At 41.1% G+C, this 11,503-nt stretch overlaps 1 pseudogene; it reads left to right on the top strand.

Annotated features, from left to right (window-relative positions):
• The first annotated feature begins 958 nt into the window (after positions 1 to 958).
• Positions 959 to 1,443, top strand: LOC108526425 (ATP synthase subunit d, mitochondrial pseudogene; annotated as a pseudogene).
• The last annotated feature ends 10,060 nt before the right edge of the window (positions 1,444 to 11,503 follow it).

Below are 11,503 nucleotides of genomic sequence, written 5' to 3'. Positions count from 1 at the left end.
TTACAGAGATTAAATAAGTTTTCCAATGTCATATAGCTCATAAGTGGCAGCTAATATTCAAACTCAAGGCTGTCTGCCTCTAAAGCGCATACCTATAAATCCTATACCATGTAAGTTCTTTAAGAGGAAGACTTTCCCAAAGTTGATGGCTAGGGGCCCTTACTGAAGAGTTGTAACTAAAGCAAGAGTTCTTTTGCTTTGATGAAAAGGTTAGTGCTAACCTTTTAAGTGGTGGTAAAGAATGATGCACAGCATTGGAGTGTGGAAGTGTCCTTGTGTTCTGAGAAGAACGTGTGTTGTATGTTGACTTCTCCAGTGGATGCATGAGGTACATGTGAACAGTGGGTTGGAAGACAGCCTGCAAAGCTTTAAACTCCAACCAAAGTAAATAAATGCATCTTATTGGGTTTTTTTTTAAGGCAGTTGTGGCCATATATTAAAATTTGAACTTTGTGCCTCAGGAATGGGGAACAAGCACAGGGAAAGTAGAGGAAGCCATAATCTAGAAAAATAATGGAATTGCTTGTTATAGGGTACCACCAAAGCTTAACTGTCTCTGTGATGGTGATAGTGCATAATTTATTTGAACTTATTGCAGTGTTGAAAATAGTTCATGAATCCCTCATTTCCATCTTCATGAATCTACAAGGAATCTAAAGACTCTTAAGTTGGAAAACAATGGGCCTGGGGAAACTCACTATGGGGAAAAGTGCAGAGGGTGAGGGAGAAATCACTATCACAGAGACAGTTAAGCTTTGGTGGTGCCCTGTACCAAGCAATTCCATCGTTTTTCTAGATTATGGCTTCCTCTACTCTCCAGAACCCGTGATTGTTCCCCATTCCTGAAGCATAAAGTCTAAATGTTAATACATAGCCACAACTGCACTAAAAAATCCAGTAAGAGCCGCTAGGTGCTGCTGTGGACTGTGGGCCACCGGGGTAGGTAAAGGATCCCAAGATGGCTGGGCAAAAACTTGCTCTAAAAACCACTGACTGGGTAACTTCTTGGGAGATCATACCCTGAAACCAAAAGGCCATTGCTAATTCCCTGACATCCTGGAATGAGACTCTTACCTCCAGATTGGCTATTTTACCTAAGAATCCACCAGCTATCGACTGGACTTACTACAAGACCAATGTGGCCAAGGCAGGCTTGGTGGATGACTTTGAGAAGAAGTTTAATGCCCTGAAGTTTCCTGTACCAGAGGATAAATATACTGCCCAGGTGTATGCTGAAGAAAATGAAGTTGTGAAAATTTGTGCTGAGTGGGTGTCTCTCTCAAAGTCCAGGATTGGAGAACATGAGAAACAGCTGGAGAAGATAAGGAACTTAATTCCATTTGATCAGATGACCACTGAGGACCTGAACGAAGCTTTTCCAGACACCAAATGAGACAAGAAAAAGTATCCCTATTGCCTCACCAACCAATTGAGGATTTATAAAATTGAGTCCAGGAGGAAGCTCTGGCCCTTATATTACACATTCTGGACATTAAAAATAAAAATAATTATGTAGAAAAAAACCCAATAAGATGCATTTATATACCTTGGTTGGAGTTTAAAGATTGCAGGATATCTTCCCCGCCCCCCCCCCCACTGCCTTCATGTACCTCATGTGTTTACTAGAGAAATCAACACACAACACGTTCTTCTCAGAACATAAGGACACTTCCACACTCCAATGCTGTGCGTCACTTTTTACCACCAACTAAAATGCCCTCCCTTGTTCCCCACATGGCTAAATATTACCTGTTCTTAAAGGCCTAGCTCAAATGTCAACTCCTTCTAGAAGCTTCCTTCAGGCCTGATGCCCTACTTTACCTCTGCATTGCCCAAACTGAATTGCCCTAAGAGAATGTATTGCCCTTTTCACTTTTTTAGATCTCCATTTGATACTGTATTGTTGTTTATTTATTTCGCTTAAGTGTGTCTATGAGCTAAGTACCATAATTTATTCATATATGAATCTCTAGACCCTTTCAAGTTTCTGATATATATTGGACAATGAAGATAGATAGAATGCTTGAATAAATTTTATAATATATACAAATTATATATATTTATTGTGTACAATATGATTTTTTTTTTAAACAGAGTCTTGCTCTGTTGTCCAGGCTGGAGTGCAATGGCATGATCTCAACTCACTGCAACCTCCGCCTCCTGGGTTCAAGCGATTCTCATGCCTCAGCCTCCCAAGTAGCTGGAATTATAGGCATGTGCCACCATGCCTGGCTAATTTTTGTATTTTTAGTAGAGAGAGAGTTTTGCTAGGTTGGCCAGGCTGGTCTCGAATCCCTGGGCTCAAGTGATCTGCCCTTCTTAGCCTCCCAAAATGCTGGTGTTACAGGTGTAAGCTGTAACCCCAGCACAGGTGTAAGCCGTGCCTGGCCAATATGATGTTTTGAAATAAGTATACACGTGGAACACTCAATCAAGCTAATTAACTTTTGATTGACCAGGTGAATGTCTTGGGTATAACAAGTAATCCAGGTGCTCCCCTTTCGGCACTCACCATTCTGACCTTTGAGCTACTGATTGCTGAACAGATGCTATGGTGTGATCTCATTCATTCCACCTTCAGCAAGCAAGTGGATCTCCTGAATACTCAGTGGAAATGTGTCTTCCTTTAACTTCTAACCCTTATTCAACTTGTGTTTCCTTGAGTCTAAGTTACATCAGTCTTCCATGTGGTAGAAATTCAGTATTTTACACTAACGATGACCCAATCCTTCTAGATAAGCTTTTCAGATAAAATATCAATAGTATTATCAAGCTCAGTTTTTCTTTATACTTACTGTGCTTACAGTAACTTTCACATTAGCTCTTTAGAGTAAAATATAGTTTCCCAAAAATTGGGGATGTCACAGCTACATCTTTGCAATGAGGGTAGGAACTTGGTCAACCATTAGTGTTCAGGTTCTGGTCACAGGTGTGTGGACTGGAGAGCATCTGCTTTTTCACAAAGAGCAGCTTAAACAATGGAGGCCTCATAGGAGACAAGGTGTCCATCATTATGTGTGAGGCTTTGTGTCCGGGTTAACTGACCAGTTCAGAGAAATAGAAGAGTCATCTAGGAAGGTTTCCTCAACTTCTCCTCATCAAGATATATTTAATACTCTAGATTACTCTCTGCTGTTGCTCCAGAAAAGAACTTAATGATTTTCTTCCTCCTCTTTCTTAAATTGGAAGCAAGACATATACTACCTGAGCAATATGGCCATGCCATATTAGGCTGTGCTTGTTGGAATAAGGAGTGTCTGCCTTTAAAAATAAATCAATACATGGTTCTAAAGGATGCCACAAGTTAAGCAACATAAATAATTACATTAGGCTTCAGTAATCATTTGGGATCCATCTGGGGGAGAACAGCACAACCAAAAACCCAAGCTTGCCTCTGCAGGTGAAGCTCCAAAAAGCTCAGGCTGGGTCTCAAACAGTGATTCTCAACTCTGCACATTTGATTCACCTGGGGAGCTGTTACCACTAGCCAGGCCCACTCCTTTATGAGATTCGAACATGAAGCCAGTATTGAGAATCACTGGCATAGAAAGAAAATGGTGGCCTGTGGAAGTGGGGGTCACCAGAGAAGCTGGGAACCCCTCAGAAAGTAAGTCCCCAACATCAACAGAGAGCAGCTAATTTTGCTCATTATCCAAGAGCCTCAGGCTACTGTCCCTCTGGTCTCCTTGGGTGAATGAAACCTGTATGTCCCTGGGTGACCAAGCCAGTCACCACTTGGTGGTGGCTCCAAGCCAAGCAGCACATTCCCTCTGCTTGCTTCTCCCTCATAAACTTCTTGGTCTGCCAGATTTCCTCAGAGGGAGCCTCAGGACACAAAAAGAATGGGGAGGTCAAGGCAGCTGTGGTAATAATACCTCCCAGTATTGTAGCCTTCCTTAACAATCATCCCTCACCTAACACTGCGCTCAGGAGGTCACAGAGCAGCCCAATAATAATGATCACATTGATAATTAAGTATCTAAGTGTCTGCTATGTGGCACCAAGCTAGATGCTTTCCATATATTATATTTTTTGCAAAGGTATATTATCTCTACTCAATGGGGATATCAGAGCTCAGAGTGTTTAGTTAACTTGTCCAAAATACACAAGGCTAGAATGAGCCCAAATCTATCTGGCTCTGTAACTCATGTCTTTCTATGTCATATCGCCAGTCCTTAACTCTTACCTACTACAGAGTGTCATTACCTGATCCTGAGATTAAATGAAGTCAGCCCAAGAAAACACCTTGGGGAAAGTGGAAAGCATGGGGCCAAGAGATTAGTGACTAGTGTCATTCATACTTCAAGGTGTACGAGTTCTCTAACTCCCCTTCTGTTAGTGAGAAGGAACCAGGCAGAGGGAGAGATCAGCTGGGATACTCTGGAGAACCAGAATTTGCATTTTACCAAGCACTGGGGAGGGAAGGGGAGAGGACAGCAAAGAGGGGACTGAGTGTTCAAAGGGGTCAGATAAGGCCTAGGTAATTTAACACGTATAAACTTTGCTTTTCCCCCCCTAAAACCTGCTCCTCCTCTCTGCTCCTGCCAAGCAAAACTCATTTAATTCTTGTGCGATTAACCAATAATCATGGGAATGCCAATAAGTCAAAGGCAGGGAATGGATTTCTAGTTTCATAGCTGCAACTTGAGAAGACTGATCAGGAAGTTGGTGAGAAAAAGAGGTAGAGAGGGAAGGAGGAGCATGGTTTGGGGTCAAAGGTGTAATAAGAGGGAAAAAACAAACGAACAAAAAAACCAAGGTTAAATTTTACTCTGTGCTGAGATTCCACTCTTTTGGCCCTAGCCAGAAAAACAACCTTTGTCCCATGGCAGCCAACTGGAGGGCTAGTGCCTACATTTTAGGTTAAGCCAAGAAGTGAAAAACTTAACTTTTAGTTTGAGCATGCAACATTCCCGAGATTGGGTTAAATTCTTCCCTGGTCTCCTCTTCTCTCATCCAAACAAGGGGAGGTGGGTGCTCATGCTGACAGAAGGAGGGATCTTGTCTCTCCCTGGAGACCATATCTGCACACTGCTTCTTAGGTCCTTCCCTTGGCATAAGCAAAAGGCAACTGCAGGAAGCCAATGGTCAGACAGACTTTCCCACAATACCAAGTTAGCACCATGTCAGGTCAGAAGAGTTCTCTGAAAGCCAATACAAACAGAGCCAGGCATATTTCCCAGAGGGACGTCCCCTTTTCTTGGCCAATGTGATGTCCAGATTGTTTCTCAGCTTGGCTGCTGCCCACACATCCATACTGGCAAGCCAAGTCCTAGGGTTGATTTTCAAATCTCCCCGAATGACAAGCCTGCTCCCTCAGCAGGGACTGAGAGCAACGGTGATCTTGGGAATCAGAAAAGGGGAAACCCTCCCTGTCCTCTATCCCTGCTGTGCAAAGAAAGAGAAAACTAATAAAGTGTGATGTGGAGGTGATGCCTGATGAAGGTGCACTGGAGGAAGGAAGGCTGAAATACAGTGCTAATCAGACAGGAGACTGAGAATTTTAAGAAGTCGAACTCTGTTTTTATCCCCTTTGAAATTAGAACCTTAGGGGCACTAAGTTTGGCTTCAATCTATGGGGCTGTCCATAAATTCATCTATAAAAAGGTCAAGGGGAGACAGATCCAAAACTGATCACGACAATGTCTAGCATCCTTTCTGGTCTATTATGTACCAGGCATACTCCTTTTGTTTATTTTCTTTTCTTTTTTTTTTTTTGAGAACAAGTTTTGCTCTAACTGCCCAGGCTGGAGTGCAATGGCACAATCTCGGCTCACCGCAACCTCTGCCTCCCAGGTTCAAGTGATTCTCCTGCCTCAGCCTCTCAAGTAGCTGGGATTACAGGCATGTGTCACCACGCCCAGCTAATTTTTTATTTTTAGTAGAGATGGGGTTTCTCCATGTTGGTCAGGCTGGTCTCAAACTCCCAACCTCAGGTGATCCGCCCACCTCGGCCTCCCAAAGTGCTGGGATTACAGGCGTGAGCCACCGCGCCCGACCATACCAGGGATAATAAATGATCTCATTTAATTCCCCACAACAAACTTTAAGGTAGGTCTTATTGTTTCCTTTTCATAGATGAAGATACAGAGGTCTCGAGAATTTTAGTAATTCACCCACAAATTTTGGTTCTCTTTGGAGCATTTGTCACCATTTGCCTCATTTATTTCTATTGAACTAGAGTTGCTCTCAGATTCTACTTAACCAGGAAACACTCATTAGAAGCCTTGCCCTGAACCAAGGAAAAAGAAAGCTTGGGCCAATTTTGCTTACTCTTGTGTCCCCAGTACAAATCCTGGTGCTGGCATAGTTGTTGTTAATAAGATTATATGAGAAAATGAGAAAATGAGAATGGTCCATCTTGGCTCCTGCTTTAAAGTGAACTATCTTCCCTACGTTGGAATTCAAGAAGCCTGAAAAACTGATGTCCAAGATACTGTGTAGTGCCAGATTATATGAGATTCATAAGTGTTTCATAAATGATCTTTCTCTCAAGAGTGTTTCAAAGCAAGACTGGACTACACTCCTATACTCTGCCCCTTTCTAGTTGGCTGGATGTATTTCCATGTCTGTGGCCTCTGCTTATAAGCATTTGATTTGCAGAAGTGTCAAGTCTGAAGATGAAGCTTAGCCATGTGAAATAAGGCACTTAACAATTCCTCGTTGAAAAATCACAGAAATGTTTTTTTTTTTTTTTAAGATATGTTTTACTCTCTTATCTATATTTCCTCAGAAAACAAAAAAGAAATAAATAGGCTGGGTGTGGTGGCTCACGCCTGTAATCCCAGCACTTTCGGAGGTTGAAGAGGGCAGATCATGAGGTCGAGAGACGGAGACCATCCTGGCCAAAATGGTGAAACCCCATCTCTACTACAAATACAAAAACTAGCTGGGCGTGGTGGTGCGTGCCTGTAGTCCCAGCTACTTGGGAAACTGAGGCAGGACAATCACTTGAACTGAGAGGTGGAGGTTGCAGTGAGCTGAGATCACATCACTGCACTCCAGCCTGGGCGACAGAGTGAGACTCCATCTCAGAAAGAAAGAAAGAAAAGAAAGAAAGAAGAAAAGAAAGAAAGAAAAGGAAAGAGAAAGAGAAGAAAGAAAGAAAGAAGAAAGAAAGGAAGAAAGAAAGAAAGAAGAAAGAAAGGAAGAAAGAAAGAAAGAAGAAAGAAAGAAAGAAAGAAAGAAAGAAGAAAGATGAGGTCGAGAGACGGAGACCATCCTGGCCAAAATGGTGAAACCCCATCTCTACTACAAATACAAAAACTAGCTGGGCGTGGTGGTGCGTGCCTGTAGTCCCAGCTACTTGGGAAACTGAGGCAGGACAATCACTTGAACTGAGAGGTGGAGGTTGCAGTGAGCTGAGATCACATCACTGCACTCCAGCCTGGGCGACAGAGTGAGACTCCATCTCAGAAAGAAAGAAAGAAAAGAAAGAAAGAAGAAAAGAAAGAAAGAAAAGGAAAGAGAAAGAGAAGAAAGAAAGAAAGAAGAAAGAAAGGAAGAAAGAAAGAAAGAAGAAAGAAAGGAAGAAAGAAAGAAAGAAGAAAGAAAGAAAGAAAGAAAGAAAGAAAGAAAGAAAGAAAGAAAGAAAGAAAGAAAGGAAGGAAGGAAGGAAGGAAGGAAGAAAGAAAAGAAAGAAAGAAAGAAAGAAAGAAAGAAAGAAAGAAAGAAAGAAAGAAAGAAAGAAAGAAAGAAAGAAAGAAAGAAAGAAAGAGAAAGATCCAAAGAAGTTCATAGGATTCCTTTTCCTCCTTTGCAGGAAAGGCAATTAAGATATACCTTCTTTAAAATAGTAAAATACATGTAATTTTCCACCTTTAAGACAAACAGTTCTCCATTTGTGGAGAAACTTCTGAAAATAGATGCATCTGCCCCAGTGCCAGAGCTTTGACACTTGTCTGTCCAAACTCACAGATCAGTTTTTCAGTATGTTATAGGTAGTCTGCTCTCCAGCGTGGCCATGATTAATTCTCTCAGCTCTGAGGAGGAGGAGGAGGAGGCCATTTGAGATCCTGAACCCCCACCTGGTTATGCCTCACTGTTGACTTCCATACCTGCCCAGAGCAATATGTGTTGGCTTTGGCATGTGTAAGGCCAGGCATTGCCATCAATGGAGTTAATTGTTTCGCAGAAGGCACCTGCACCTGCACGGCAGGCTCAAACAATAAGTCCATACCCAAAACCCCTCCTTTCTCCTCAGGGCACCTACTATGAAAGAAAACTTGTTGAGGCCTGGAAGCCCACTTTCATCATAATTAGGCTTCTGGGCCAACAGTTAACCACCACCATCTCTTGGTGAACACATGAAGCTACTTCCAAATCTTGGGTACCTGCAAAGCCATGGGGCAAGGCAGAGTTAGTATTGGCTCTGTGCTCTTCTTGCCTCTGAAGAATGTTAGGCTTCAAGAATGCAGAGCACTACACATGCTATAATTCTGTCCTGTGACTTCTGGATGCTTTAGTTTTCACAAAGGCACAAAGCAATCAGGCATTCTCATAATCCTGACATGTATGAGAACATCATCAGTGAGAGACCTGGTCACCTACCTGAACCAGGTCTTAACCAGAGTCACAACATAGCATCCCACACTGCAGTTCATGTCTTTCATATTCAGGTACACCTGGGTTTGAATCTTGGGTCCATCATATTAATAATGCATGAATTTGGAGTAAACTGCTTAATCTCTGAATCTCTCTTTTTCATCTGTAAAATGGAAATGATTATGCTTATTTTTGAGAATTTAATTGAAAATAATGGCTGTAAAATACTAAGCACAGGTTCTAACCCACAGTAATAAGTCCTTAATAAATTATAGCTATTACTCTAGTTGTTTCACTAAAAGCCCAATGATGAATTCAGTTTTAAAATATGGTAGTAGAATAACTGACAATATATTGAGTTTTGAATGTCCACCTTCACCAAAATGTATTGAGGTGTATAATTTTGAAATTGAAATTGGTGACCAAACTATTATTACACATCACACAAATCCTAGAAAACAGAGATCAATGGTTGCTTTGGTTTGTAGTTAAAATTTGGGGTTAAGAGAATTCTGAAATCTTCAAGTTCTATAATATTTAAAAAAAACACACACATACTTCGTTGGACCAAATTTTAAGACATATGTTAAGAAGTTTAGGTCTTCTAGTCAGATGCTATTTAAATTTATTATTTCCCACTATTTGTTGGGACAAATCACTTCATCTCTCTGTGCCTCAGTTTTCTCATCTGTGAAATAAGAGTATTATCAGTATACTTCTATCAGTCTTATGTGGATTGAATAAGATAATACAAGTAAAAGACAGCCCAGGGCATGACTCAGTAATAATTCAACAAATGGTAACTCTACTCTTACATTGCTGCCAACAAAACTGTTTCCCTCTTATTTGAAATGTTTCCTGCCCTCTACCATCCTCTGTGATGGACCTTTGTCACTGTTAACAGGAAAATCTTGACATTGGCGGCTTGGTTATTTCTAACAGGTGCTATTGATTTGACTTATTTCTCCTCACAACCTTCCTTTAAACCCAACAGAGAATATGCACTGAGGTTTCTCACCGGAGGGGCAGCCTGTGGGAATGGTGCCGCCTCAACAGAGAGCAAGAAGGGGAGATGCACCAAAGCTGGGGTGGCCCACACGGATGGCACTGGCCCAGGTAACACGCTCATGATTTGATCAGTATTCCCAGCGATGACATAAGCTAGAACCTAGTTTGATTTCAGGCTACCCAGGCAAGAGATCACTGTGAATATTAATGTGATCTCTACCAGACCAATGGGTTTGTGTCTTCACAGCTGAGATTCCAGTACTCTCTGGATTTGGTGGTATACCTTTTATTCCAAACCTCAAAACATATTTGGGTATTTTTCTGCTTAAATAATCATCTTCTATGCTAAATTTTTATAAGGACATAAAATTAAATGTGCTTACAAGTTTAATAAGTTAATTTTAGAGATAAGAGTAGATATAACTGGAACTTCTCAGGAAAACTGAAGATATATGTATATGTTGTATTTGTGAAGGACACAAATGTATCAGAAAAAAAGTCAAGAACATTTAAGAATTGTTTACACATCTCTACTGTATTCTGTCTAATCAGTTAGTTAATTAGGTAAGAGCTAGCTATAATTCTGTGATGATTGTAGAGTAACATCTAAAATGTAAAACTGCTAAGTTTATAAAAAAATTTGTGGTCTTATTTCCTACTACCCAAGAATGTTATTTACATTTTTTTAATCTTTTGGGTTTTCCCCCCTAATTTGAATATGATTCTTGCTTGTTCTGGGCTTTGTTGCACACATTAAAATATTAATATTTGCGTTCATTAAAGGTGATTACCTTCTAGTTTGCATATGTTGTTTCTTCCAAAAGAAGAAAGCAAAGGCGACTATTACTTCCTTTCCCTTCATTTACCCTGCCTATGATATCAATAGGATAGAAAGTACAATTAAGCGCCTGACACCGTGGCTCACGCCTGTAATCCCAGCACTTTGGGAGGCCAAGGCCGGCGGATCTCGAGGTCAGGAGATCGAGACCATCCTGGCTAACACGGTGAAACCCAGTCTCTACTAAAAATACACAAAAATTAGCCGGGCGTGGTGGCAGGAGCCCGTAGTTCCAGCTACTCGGGAGGCTGAGGCAGGAGAACGGCGTGAACCCGGGAGGCGGAGCTTGCAGTGAGCCGAGATTGCGCCACTGCACTCCAGCCTGGGCGACAGAGCTAGAATCCGTCTCAAAAAATAAAAAAAAGGAAGTATAATTAAAATTAGGTTTAACCCTACACTTCTTAATATGTGTGTTTTTCTGAAAACTCTGGAATGGAAAAGAGTGCTTATGTTTACAAATAGGGTGAGACATGTTTAAGTTATCATTATCTAATCTGAACACTAATTTGGAACTGATTACTTTGCTGGATTATGAAACAATCTCAGCAGTTTCACAAATAAAAGTTCACAATATGTCCATATACCCCCACTTCTGCACCTTCTTGAAATCCAGTTTACATTGTCTTGCATAGAATATGCTTTAATAGACGTCGACTTTTTTGGCATAGAAAAATCAACCATTCTCAATTCAATCAGTCTTCTATTTAATAAATCAAGCAATAATTATAAGGCAGTTAAGAAATGGGGATATTGAAATATACTGGATAATTTGGTAGGGTACTGGAAACACCAGGTTGTTTAGGTGATTTTTACAAATAAGACAAAGAACTGAGGTAGACATGGATATTGTGCTAAAATTTTGTTTTCAAATATTTTAATTTGAATTTCTTATTATGCCAACGTTCCAGCATCGTCATTCTTTTTGTTTGTTTGTTTTGTTTTGAGACAGGGTCTTACTCTGTCACCCAGGCTGGAATGCAGTGGTAGTGCAATCTTGGCTCACTGCAGTCTCAACATCCCAAAGCCCATCTCCCACCATAGCCTCCTGAGTAGCTGGGACTACAGGCACATGTCACCACAACCAGCTAAGTTTTGTGTTTTTTGTAGCGATGG

This window comes from Rhinopithecus bieti, unplaced genomic scaffold (assembly GCF_001698545.2).
Source record: "Rhinopithecus bieti isolate Rb0 unplaced genomic scaffold, ASM169854v2 scaffold_3067, whole genome shotgun sequence".
NCBI classification, from domain to species: Eukaryota; Metazoa; Chordata; class Mammalia; order Primates; family Cercopithecidae; genus Rhinopithecus; species Rhinopithecus bieti.
This window is presented reverse-complemented; position numbering and strand designations above follow the sequence as displayed.